At 44.4% G+C, this 12,638-nt stretch overlaps 1 protein-coding gene across 3 annotated transcripts in view; it reads right to left on the bottom strand.

Annotated features, from left to right (window-relative positions):
* The window catches only part of LITAF (lipopolysaccharide induced TNF factor), a 111,845-nt gene that overhangs the window by 96,003 nt on the left and 3,204 nt on the right, over positions 1-12,638 (bottom strand). For 2 of the 3 annotated variants that reach the window (XM_027117390.1, XM_027117391.1), the window contains exon 3: positions 4,250-4,363. The exons of the other annotated variant lie outside the window; for it this stretch is intronic. The gene's annotated coding sequence lies outside the window, so the exon portion shown is untranslated. The remainder of the gene's footprint in view (positions 1-4,249; positions 4,364-12,638) is intronic. 3 annotated transcript variants of the gene reach the window in all.

Genomic DNA, 12,638 nt, shown 5'->3' with positions numbered 1-12,638 from the left:
AATAGTATCAGTTCCCTGTCTGAGGGGATTGCTGGCTCTGTTCCGAGGCAGGTCCTATGGCTGCACACCGCATCAGCCCGTTCCAGAGTTACAGGGGTTCTCTGTCAGGCAGGCACACTGCCTGGAATCCCAGTCTTTGCAGAGGCCCTGAGGATGCCCTGACAGAGCTGCTGGTGCAGGACCCCCATAAACAGGAGGGAGCACCTTGCCGGGTGCAGAGGGTTCTGGGGCTCAGAGGGTGGGTTGTGGCCTTTGCCCACCTCTCACCTCACATGGGGAGGCTGGCAGGCAGGTTCCATCTTACTTCCTGGTACCACTTTTCCTTCTGGAAGCTTCTCCTTGACTGGAGTGAGATCCAAGGGGGCAGAGTCCTGCCTGCACCCCTGGACCCCAGGGCCCCATCCACAACCTCATCCCCAAGCACAGCCCCAGGGCCAGCCCTGAGCCTGCGGGCTCCAGGCTCAATTTGTGCGTGAGCAACCTCTCAGCTCTTCCTGGCTTTGTTGTTTTCCCAGTATTTTCTCTCAATTATTTCTTTTCCTCTAAATATTACTGTGTAGATTTTGTTATAGATATATTAACTATTTTCAATAAATTGCATATCTATTTTCATTATATATTAATATAATAGGTTAATATATTATGTTAAGATATTCCTATATATTATAATGATAATGCATATTAATGTAACAATAACAATACACATTAGAATTTTATTATTCTGTTAACTTCAACAGGAAGATCTCTCAGACCCTATCATTTGTTAGTACTGTAATCTGGGACTTAAAATTTCTCTGAAGTCAGTAGTTGTTATTATCCACCTGTTTATAAAAGCTGCCCATGAACTGAAATTCTTTTCTGGAAACAGCACCCACCTTACGAGGTTGTGGGGAGGGTCAGATGAGGTGACTGGCGCTAAGGACAGTCAGCGCTCAACAAACACCAGCTTGTCATTCTGGCTCAGCAGAACTGTGTCTTCATATGTTTCAAATTATCCTTTAAAATCAGTAAATCAAAAAGAATAAGGCACGTCTATGTGTGATGATAAGGAGTGAATTTCAAGCTATATTTTCAAGTGAGAAAAGCAAAGAATAGAATACCATGTATAGAATATTACCATCTGTGCTTTTAAAATAGGGATATATCTTTATCCATCCATCCATTCATCCATCCATCCATCCATCTCCTGCGTTCAAACAGGATAGCTCTGGAAGAGAAGAGAAGATGGAGCATGCACACCTGGACCCCCACCTCCTCCCCTTTTCCTCTGGTTTTCTCCAAACGTGTATGGTACGTGATGCATGATACTTCTGTATTTACTGTCCATCCCCTCCAGTAGAATGGAAGCCCCATGAGGGCAGGGATGTCCGCCTGTTGTGTTTGCTGTTGTGACTCCCACACCCAGAACTTTGCTGTCCAACGGGTCAATCACCAGCCACATGTGTTGCTTGAGCCCTTGACACTGGGCTGGTCGGAACTGAGATGCGATATGTGAATCAAATCCACATTGGGTTTTGAAGACTCAGTGTGTCATGGACTGAATTGTGTCCCCCCTTCCAAATTTATACGTTGAAGAACTAAGCCCCATTTCCTCAGAATACGACTGTGTTTGGAGACAGGGCATTTAAAGAGGTAATTATGGTAAAATGAGGCTATTAGGGTGGGCCCTAATCTAACCTGACTGGTGTCTTTACAAGAAGAGGAGATTAGGACACTGAGAGAAACCAGGGACCACACACACAGAGAAAAGACCATGTGAGGACACAGCAAGAAGGCAGCTGTCTGCAAACCAAGGAGACAGGCCTTCCTCAGAAGAAACCAACCCTGCCAGCACCTTGATCTTGGACTACCAGCCTCCAGAACTGTGAGAAAATAAATTTCTGTTATTTAAGCCACCCCACCTGTGGTATTTTGTTATTGCAGCCTGAGCTAACTAATACACCATGAAAAGATCATTAAAATTTCATTAATAATTTTTGTATTGATTCCATATACTAGGTTTGGATATACTGGGTTAAAGAAATATATTATTATTTCAAGAAAATTAATTTCACCTGTTTCTTTTGACTTTTTAAATGTGGCTCTTGGAAAATTTTAAATTTCATGGGCAGCTCTCACTGGTGGCTGACATCATACTTTCTGATACCATAGCCTGGCACAGTGCCTGGCACACAGTATGTGCTCAATAAGTATCTGTTGAATAGATCAATTAAAATAGCTGTCTTTGGGAAGTGACTGGAAGATGGGAGGAAGGGTGACTGGCTTTGCACTGTATTCCCTTTGAGTTTACCATGAGCAAGTATCTTCTTAAAAAAAGAGAGAGTGGGCTTCCCTGGTGGCGCAGTGGTTGAGAGTCCGCCTGACGATGCAGGGGACACAGGTTCGCGCCCTGGTCTGGGAAGACCCCACATGCCGCGAAGCGGCTGGGCCCGTGAGCCACGGTCGCTGAGCCTGCGCGTCCGGAGCCTGTGCTCCGCAAAGGGAGAGGCCACAACAGTGAGAGTCCTGCGTACCGCAAAAAAAAAAAAAAGAGAGAGAGAACGAGAGATCTAAAATAAAATACGATGAAACACTCCCTTTGTGATGACTTAATATATTAAGACAAAATAAGAGTTGCCCTCATACAATTAAAAGTGCCTCTTGGACTTCCCTGGTGGTGCAGTGGTTAAGAATCCGCCTGCCAATGCAGGGGACACGGGGTTCGATCCCTGGTCTGGGAAGATCCCACATGTCGCAGAGTAACTAAGCCCGTGTGCCACAACTACTGAGCCTGTGCTCTAGAGCCCACGAGCCACAACTACTGAGCCTGTGTGCCACAAGTACTGAAGCCCATGCGCCTAGAGCCTGTGCTCCACAAGAGAAGCCACTGCAATGAGAAGCCCGTGCACTGCAACGAAGAGTAGTCCCCGCTCACCGCAACTAGAGAAAGCCTGCGCGCAGCAACAAAGACCCAGCACAGCCAAAAATAAATAAATAAATAAATAAAATAAAAGCTGCCTCTCGCAGGTATGCACATAATAGTCAGCCACCAGGTGCCCTCAGACGGATGAGTGTGTCAGCCACGAACTGCTGGAAAGCTGAGTCTCGGATGATGGGGGAGATTCCTCTCCACACCCCAGGCTCAGGCAGGGAAGCAGGTCCCAGAGTCTCCTGCACAAGCCCCCTCCCCAGGATGAACAAAACACAGGGCTGGGCCCAGGGACAGCCCCCCAGTGTCAACAACCTAAGGTGCCCCCCGAGTCCCTCCAATCCTCCTGCCTGGGATTTGCTTTGTCCATCTATACAATGGGCACATTGGGCTCACTCCATTTTTCAAACTTTTTTTTTTCGGCCACACCACAGGACATGCAAGATCTTAGTTCCCCAAACAGGGATCGAACCCACACCCCCTGCAGTGGAAGCACAGCGTCCTAACCACTGGACAGCCAGGGAATTCCCATTTTTCAAACTTTTTACCATGGAAAATTTCAAACATATACAAAAACACAGAGAATAGTAAAGAGAGCCTCTAAGCACTGTCCCCTCCCCTCCCCAACCATCAACTCATCATTTTCTTTCACATTTACCCCCTCCCCACCCTGACTATTTTAAAGCAATTCCCCAACAGAGTATCACTTCATCTGTAACTAGTCCAATATGTTTCTCCAAAAGACAAAGCCTCTTTTTCAAAACATAACCACAGAACCACTATCACACCAAATAAAAGTGAACAATAACAGCTTAATATCATCCAGGATCCCCTTGGTGGTCACATCCCCTAAATATCAACTTAAAACAAAACAGTTAATATGTTCAGTCAGGATCCAAACAAGGTCTGCACATTGAAATCAGTTTATGTTTCTTAAACCCCTTTTATTGTAGACTTTATTTTGTTGTGGTGGTGGTTCTCCTATTTTATTTTTTTATTTTAAAATTTTTACTGGGGTAGAATTGATTTACGATGTTGTGTTAGTTGCAGGTGTACAGCAAAATGAATCTGTTATCCATATACATTAAAGTAGACTTTAGATTACTCCAGTATATCCTTCTATTCCCTCCCACGGCCCATCTCTCCCCTTCCTGCCAATATCCACCATATTAGTTATCTATCTGCTGCATAATGAATTTCCACAGAACGTAGCACTTAAAACAACAAACATTAATTATCCCATAGTTTTTGTTGGGCAGGAATCTGGGTGTGACTTCCTCCAGTGAGAACCCTTAAGAGTTTCTCCCTGCAATCTAAGTGTCGGTGGGGCTATGGTCTCACCTGCAGGCATGACTGGGCAAGGATCCAGCTTCCAAGCTCCCTCAGTACACGTTGGCAGCATTCAGTTCCTTTCCATGTGGGGCCCTCCAACGTGGCAGCTCACAACATGGCAACCTGTGTCATCAAAGTGAGCAAAGGAGAGGGAGCAGTGGGTCTCACACTTGTGTATGTGCCAGACTCTCCCAGAGGACCTGTTAAAACACAACTCACTAGGCTCCACCCCCAGAGCTCCTGATCCAGCAGGCTTGGGTGGGGCCCAAGGATGTGCATTTTTAAAAAATTAACATTTATTTATTTATTTTATTTCGGCTGCGCCAGGTCTTAGTTGCGGCACGCAGGATCTTTGTTGGGGCAAGCACGATCTTTTAGGTGCGGTATGCGGGCTTCTTAGTTGCAGCATGTGGACTCTTAGTTGCGGCATTCAAACTCTTCAGTTGCGGCATGCACATGGGCTCTAGTTCCCCGACCAGAGGTCTAGCCCGGGTCCCCTGCACTGGGAGTACAGAGTCTTACCCACTGGACCATCAGGAAAGTCCCAGGATGTGCATTTCTAACAAGCTCCCAGGTGATGCTGGGGACCACACGTTGAGAGCTACAGAATTATAGGTACCCCCCTCTCTAATTTTTTATTTCTTCATTGCATTTTATCTGTTGAGGGGCCACTCTTAAGAAGTCCAAGGTGAAGACAATGGTTTCAATCCTGGATGCAAATGAGAATTACTTGGTGAAAAACTAAAAATACAGTTGCCATATGATCCAGCAATCCCACTCCTGTGCATCTATCCAAACAAAACTGTAATTCAAAAAGATACATGCACCCCTACATTCACAGCAGCACTAGTCACAATAGCCTTTTGGCTATTGTGAAACAACCTAAATAGCCATTGACAGATGAATGCATAAAGAAGATGTGGTATATATATACACACATACACACCTACATATAATGGAATACTACTCAGCCAGAAAAAAGAAATAATGCCATTTACAGCAACATGGATGGACCTAGAGATTATCACACTAAGCAAAGGAAGTCAGAAAGAGAAAGACAGATACCATACGATATCACTTAAATGTGGAATCTAAAATGCAACACAGGGCTTCCCTGGTGGCGCAGTGGTTGAGAATCTGCCTGCCAATGCAGGGGACACGGGTTCGAGCCCTGGTCTGGGAAGATCCCACATGCTGCGGAGCAACTAGGCCCGTGAGCCACAACTACTGAGCCTGTGCGTCTGGAGCCTGTGCTTCACAACAAGAGAGGCCACGACGGTGAGAAGGCCCGTGCACTGCGATGAAGAGTGGCCCCCGCTCACCACAACTAGAGAAAGCCCTCGCACAGAAACGAAGACCCAACAACACACCCAAAAATAAATATATTAATAAATAAATAAATAAAATGCAACACAAATGAACCTATCTACAAAACAGAAACAGACTCACAGACATAGAGAACAGACTTGTGATTGCCAAGGCAGAAGGGGGTGGGGGAGGGAAGGATTGGGAGCTGGGGATTACCAGATGCAAACTATTATATATAGGATGGATAAACAACAAGGTCCTACTGTATAGCACAAGGAACTATATTCAATATCCTGTGATAAACCATAACGGAAAAGAATATGAAAAAGAACATATACATAATTGAATCACTTTGCTATAGAGCAGAAATTAACACAACATTGTAAATCAAGTACACACCAATAAAATTGAAAAAAAATTACTTGGTGAACTTTAAAGGGTCACACCATCTCCACATCCCCAGCAGGGCCTGGGAGACAATCACTGAAAAAGCAAATGTCACAATAGCAACTCTGATGCTCAAGCCCAGCTATGGGCCACTCATGCATCTAGCTGTAGATTATTTCTAAATCTTCTAGCAAAGTGGGGCCAGTTATTCCCATTTTACAGATAAGGAAATTGAGGCCCCAAGAAGGTAACAGGAAAGTGGCAGAGCTGGGCTCAAACACAGCCCCAAGTGCTTTGTCTGTCAGTGGGTCACAGGCCTGTAACTCATGCTGGAGTCTCCGTTCCCTCTTGATGGAAAGTCCTCTGCCCTCAGATCTAGAGAAGAAAGTTGCTTGTGGTCAGGCTCAGCTGTGGATAAAAGCGCCTAAGAGCTGGGCCTTGGGAATAATTCCTGCCTGACCCCAAAGCAGCCCCAGGCCCGGGATGGCAGCTGTGAATAATGGATGACACCGGGGAGAACACTGTGGCCTGTGATTCATCTCCACTGTGATGGACAACTACCTCTGGGGATGGGGAAGATAGATGGACTTCCCCACCAGGAGGCCCCGCCTCTCCCCTCCATCCCCAGCCTCTCTCCAGCCTCAGAGTCAAAGGTAGGGGCCACCGGGGAATCAGGGGTCAACCCCACTGCCTATTACTTCCTCATTTCAACCTCTAGACCCTTCCTCCTGTAGAAGCAGGGCCCAGAGACTAGATTCTGGAGGGTGAGGGAGGGAGGGAGGGAATGGCTTTGATGTGTGGTGGTGACAGATGAGGGCTCTGTAGCCAGACTGCCAGGGTTCAAGTCCTCTGCCATATGCTAGCATTGTGCTCTTGGGGGACTCACTCATCCTATCTGAGACTCAGTTTCCTCATCTGTAAAGTGTGGAAAATACCATCAACTTCATGGAGTTGTCAGGGGTTAAGTGAGTAAATAACACATGTAAAGTGCTTGGCATCACCTGGCACATGGTAAGTACTCAATAAATGCTAGTTAGTGTTCTTATGCTGTGTACCCGGCAATGTGGGAAGCTTCCTGTGTAATTTGTCTTATGCAATCCTTATGGCAACCAAGGGCAGTATCTGCTATAATTCTCATTTTACAGATGAGAAAACCGAGGTCACGGAGATGAAGTATAAGATCGCAAAGGCAGTCCATGGGAGGAGCAGAATTTGAACTCAACATCCAGTGAACAATTCCCAGTACACTCAAGAGTCCCAGTCAAACATCCTGCCCCACTGTCCCCAAAATACACTTGTCACCTTACAAAAGCTCCTAAGATTATACGACCCATCCCTCCTTAGACAAAAATCAACTCCAGATTAAGGGCTTAAATGCCAAAAACAAACAAACAAATAAAAACCACTTTAAAATTTTTAGTAGGAATTAGAGGTAAATATCCTTTGGAACTTAATGATGGAAAGGTGATAGATTATGGACTTAAAATGTCAAAACCAAAGCTTCAGAACCCTTAGTAGGAAATATAGGTGAATATATTTTAGACCTGTGTTGACAAAGATGTTCAGCATCATTAGTGATCAAGAAATGCAAATCGGGCTTCCCTGGTGGCGCAGTGGTTGAGAGTCCACCTCCCGATGCAGGGAACACGGGTTCGTGCCCCAGTTCGGGAAGATCCCACATGCCGGCGAAGCGGCTGGGCCCGTGAGCCATGGCTGCTGAGCCTGCGCGTCCGGAGCCTGTGCTCCGCAGCGGGAGAGGCCACAACAGTGAAAGGCCCGCGTACCGCAAAAAAAAAAAAAAAAAAAAAAAAACATGCAAATCAAGATCTCAGCTGGCAACAATTTCACACTCAACTGGAAAACATTTTAAAATCTAATAATACCAAGTGTCGGAGAGGATGTGGATCATACATGCTGCTGGTGGGAGCGTAATTAGTGCAACTGCTACATAAAGTACCTTGTTATCATCTCCTGAAGTGAAACATTCACGTATTCTGAGTCCCAGTGATTCCATTTCTGGGTAAACATCCCAGAGAAACTCTTGCACGCGCACCAAGAGCCACTTATGAGAATGCCCAAACAGCACTGTAAATTAGCAGACACCTGGACACTACCCAGAAGGCCACCCACAGGACAGCAGATGGGTCAGCCATGGTACACAGACCTAGTGGATATATGACACAACAGTCAAAACAAGTGAACCTCAATATGGGCCAATCTTAGCTATACGTAGACTATTAAAGAAATTAAGCCCCATAAGAGTCAGACAGCTTGATACTCTTTTTTAGGTTATCTGGATTCCCTTTGTTATGGGTTGAATTGTGTCCCTGAAGAGAAACACTGAAGTCCTAATCCCTGGTACCTGGAAATGTGACCTTACTTGGAAATAGGGTCTTTGCAGACGTGATTAGTTAAGTTTAGATGAGGTCCTATGGGTTACAATGGGCCCTAAATCCAATGAATGGTGTCCTTATAAGAAGAAGAGGAGGTCCTAGTCGTAACAATCAGGCAAACAAAAGAAATAAAAGGCATCCATATTGGAAAGGAAGAAGTAAAATTATCTGTTCGCAGATGATATGATCTTATGTATAGAAAACCCTAAAGACTCCACCCAAAAGCTATGAGAACTAATAAATGAATTCAGTAAAGTTGCAGGATACAAAATCAACATATGAAAATCATTTGTGTTTCTATATACTAACAATGAACTATCTGAAAGAGAAATTAAGAAAGCAATCCCATTTACAATAGCATCAAAAAACGATAAAATACTTAGGAATAAATTTAACCAAGGAGGTGAAAGACCTGTACACTAAAAACTATAACACAAAACAAACAAACAAACAAAACCCTGATGAAAGAAACTGAAGAAGACACAAATAAATGGAAAGCTCTCTCGTGTTCTCGGACCAGAAGAATTAATACTGTGAAAATGTGCAAACTATCTAATGTGATCTATAGATTCAATGCAATCCCTATCAAAATTCCCATGGCATTTTTCACAGAAATTTACAAAACTACCCTAAGATTTGTATGGAACCACAAAAGTCAAATAGTCAAAGCAATCTTAAGAAAGAAGAACAAAGCTAAGGCATCACACTTCCTGATTTCAAGCTACGTCACAAAGCTATAATAAAACATACTGGCATAAAACTAGGTGCAGAGACCAGTAAAAATGAATAGAGAGCCTAGACATAAATCCACATATACTGTATATCATACAGTTGACATACAGTCAACTGATTTTTGACAAGGTGATAAGAACATACAATGTTTGAGAAAGGACAGTCTCTTCAATAAATGGTGCTGGGAAAACTGGATATCCACATGCCAAACAATGAAACTGGACCCCAGTCTTCCACCACTCACAAAAATTAACTCAAAATGGATCAAAGGCTTAAATGTAAGACTTGAAACCATAAAACTCCTAGAAGAAAATATACGGAAAAAGCTCTTTGACATTGGTCTTGGCAATGATTTCCTGGATAAGACCCAAAAGCACAGGCAATAAAAACTAAAATAAACAAGTGGGATTACATCAAACTAAAGAGCTTCTGCACAGCAAAGGAGACAATCAACAAAATGAAAGGCAACCTACAGAATGGGAGAAAATATTTGCAAACCATATATCTGACAAGGCGTTGATATCCAAAATATACAAAGAACTCACACAGCTCAATAGCAAAAAAAAAAAAAAAAAAGTAAATAATACGATTTTTAAAATGGGCAAAGGACCCGAATAGACATTTTTCCAAAGACATTCAAATGGTCGATAGGTACATGAAAAGGTGCTCAACATCACTAATCATCAGGGAAAAGCAAATCAAAATCTCAATGACATATCACCTCACACCTGTTAGGATGGATATCATCAAAAAGACAAGAGATAACAAATGTTGGGGAGGGTGCGGAGAACAGGGAACCCTCTTGCGCTGTTTGTGGGGATGTAAATTGGTGCAGCCACTGTGGAAAACATTACGGAGGCTCCTCAAAAAATTAAAAATAGAACTACCATATGATCCAGCAATCTCACTCCTGGGTATATATCCAAAGGAAATGAAACCAGTATCTTGAAGAGATATCTGAATTCCCATGTTTACTGCAGTATTATTCATGATAGCCAAGATATGGAAACAACCTAAATGTCCTTCAGTGGATGAATGAATAAAGAAAATGTAGCATATATATACATACACATATATATATGTATATATACATATACATACCCATATATATGTGTATGTATATATATATATATATACACATACATACACACTGTAATATTATTCCACCAGATGTTACGTGAAATAAGTCAGACAGAGAAAGACAAATACTGTATGGTTATCACTTATATGTGGAGAAGAAAGAGAGAAAGAGGGAAAGAGAGATAGAAGGAAAGAGAAAGAAAGAGAGAAAGCTGATTTCATAGAAACAGAAAATAGAACGGTGGTTGCCAGGGGCTGGGGGAAGGGGGAAATGAGGAGATGTAGGTCAAAGGGTACAAGAATAAGTTACAAGAATAAGTTCTGAGGATCTAAGGTACAGCGCGGTGACTATAATTAATAATTCATTACTGTATACTTGAAAGTTGCTGAGAGTAGATCTTAAACATTCTCACCACGTGCACACAGGTGTGCGTGCACACACACACACACACACACAAGGAGTTAACTATGTGAAGTGACGAATAGGTTAATTATATTGATCTGGGTAGTCATTCTGCAATGTGTATTATATCAAAGTATCACACTGTATACTTTAAATCATATTTGGCAATTATTCCTCAATAATGTTGGGGGAAAAAAGAAGAGGTGATGACACATAGAGGAGAAGGCATGTGAAGACAGAGGCAGGGGCTGGAGTGATGCACCTACAAGCCAAGCATTGCCACGGATTGCTGGCAACCACCAGAAGCCAGGAGAGAAGCATGGAGCAGATCCTTCCCTAAAGCCTGCAGAGGGAACATGGCTCTGCCAGCACCTTGATTTTGAACTTTTCGCCTCCAGAACTGTGAGAGAATAAATTTCTATTGTTTTAAGCCATCCAGTTTGTGGGAATTGCTTCCAGCAGCCAGGGGAAGCTAATATAGCCTTTTAATAAAGTTAGTAAGAAGAAACTAACATAAAAAAATATACTTTGAGGGACTTCCTTGGTGGTGCAGTGGTTAAGAATCTGCCTGCCAATGCAGGGGACACGGGTTCGAGCCCTGGTCCGGGAAGATCCCACATGCCTCAGAGCAACTAAGCCCATGGGCCACAACTACTGAGTCCTTGCGCCACAACTACTGGAGACCGCGCGCCCAGGGCCCGGGCTCCGCGACAAGAGAAGCCACTGCAATAAGCCCATGCACCGCAACGAAGAGTAGCCCCTGTTTGCCACTGCTAGAGAAAGCCTGCGCGCAGAAACAAAGACCCAACGCAGCCAAAACTAAATAAATAGATTTTAAAAAAACCCTATATATATACATATATATACACACACACACTGAGGATAAAACCATACAAGAAGGAAAGCAGGGAGTAATGAAGACAGGACCCAAGGTGATGGGGACCACAGGGTGGGGGATGGGATGGGGAACCTCAAGACTGGACTTGGGCCATTGTTAGGGTTCTGGCTTTTGATAAATGGGTGACTTGGTGTGTATCACGTGAGTAAAATAACTGTGGAAATTTTTAAGAAAAGCAGGTCATGTAAGACCAAAGAGAATACGCCATGATCTGGATTATGATCAGTCCATCATTCTCTGCACCTGAAGTTTCATTAGAAAATTACTTAAAATCAAAATAAAAGGGATCCCTGCTCAGCTCGCTGTCTGCCTGCTTCCACGTCTGTGAGATTCTCTGGTGCCAGGACGAGGCTGCATCCTCCCAGTTCAGGGCACACCTTCTCAGAGAGCCCCTGCCACCACACCTCTCACCTTGCTGTCTTTCCGTTTTTCCCTAGCGCATACACTGTCTGATAACCCCTATAGTGTACTCAGTTCTGTGTTTATCATCTGTCTTCCCCCAGGAGACTGTGAACCCCGTGAAAGCTGAGTTTCCCATCTGATTCATGCCTGTCTCCCCGGGAACTAGCACAGTGCTTGGCACAGAGGAGGTCCTCCATAAAGATTGGCTGAATGAATGAAAAAGTGAGTGAATAAATGAATGATTCAGTGAATGGGTGATTAAGGGGCGCCAGTGCCCAGGTGTACGTGTGTGTTTCGGGGGGTGGGTACCGCACGTGGGAATGCAGGGCAGGCTCAGGGCAGGGAGCACCTCAGGACAGCCCTGCCCTCCCCCCTCCCCAAGTCTGCCCCTCATCACGCTGATAACACAGACTCCAGGAATGAAGACCGGAGCCAACCCCGGCCGCCCTCAACCCATGACAACCCAGCTGGACTCTTCCGGTCAACACAGGAGCCCATGGGATATCTCCGTCCCGGCGAGGGGCTCTGTCTGGTCCTGCAGTAAGAGGACTGGGCTGCGAGCGGCTGTGGGGTTCACCTCTGGCAGGTTCCCCACTTCAGCCATCCGTCTTCCACTGTACTCACTGCTTCCATACCCCCGTACCATCTCCAGTTACTTCTGTTACATTTTGCTTTAAATTAACTCACTTAGTTTTTTCCCCTGAATAGACTGAATTAAAAAGGAATAGGGGGGAACTCCCTGGCACTCCAGTGGTTAGGACTTGGTGCTGTCACTGCTGTGGTTCTGGGTTCAAT

This window comes from Aethalodelphis obliquidens, unplaced genomic scaffold, assembly GCF_003676395.1.
Source record: "Aethalodelphis obliquidens isolate GAN/ISIS:26980383/991018 unplaced genomic scaffold, ASM367639v1 scaffold18, whole genome shotgun sequence".
Classification (NCBI taxonomy): Eukaryota; Metazoa; Chordata; class Mammalia; order Artiodactyla; family Delphinidae; genus Aethalodelphis; species Aethalodelphis obliquidens.
Note: the sequence above shows the minus strand (reverse complement) of the source record. Positions and strands in the feature narration are given on the sequence as shown.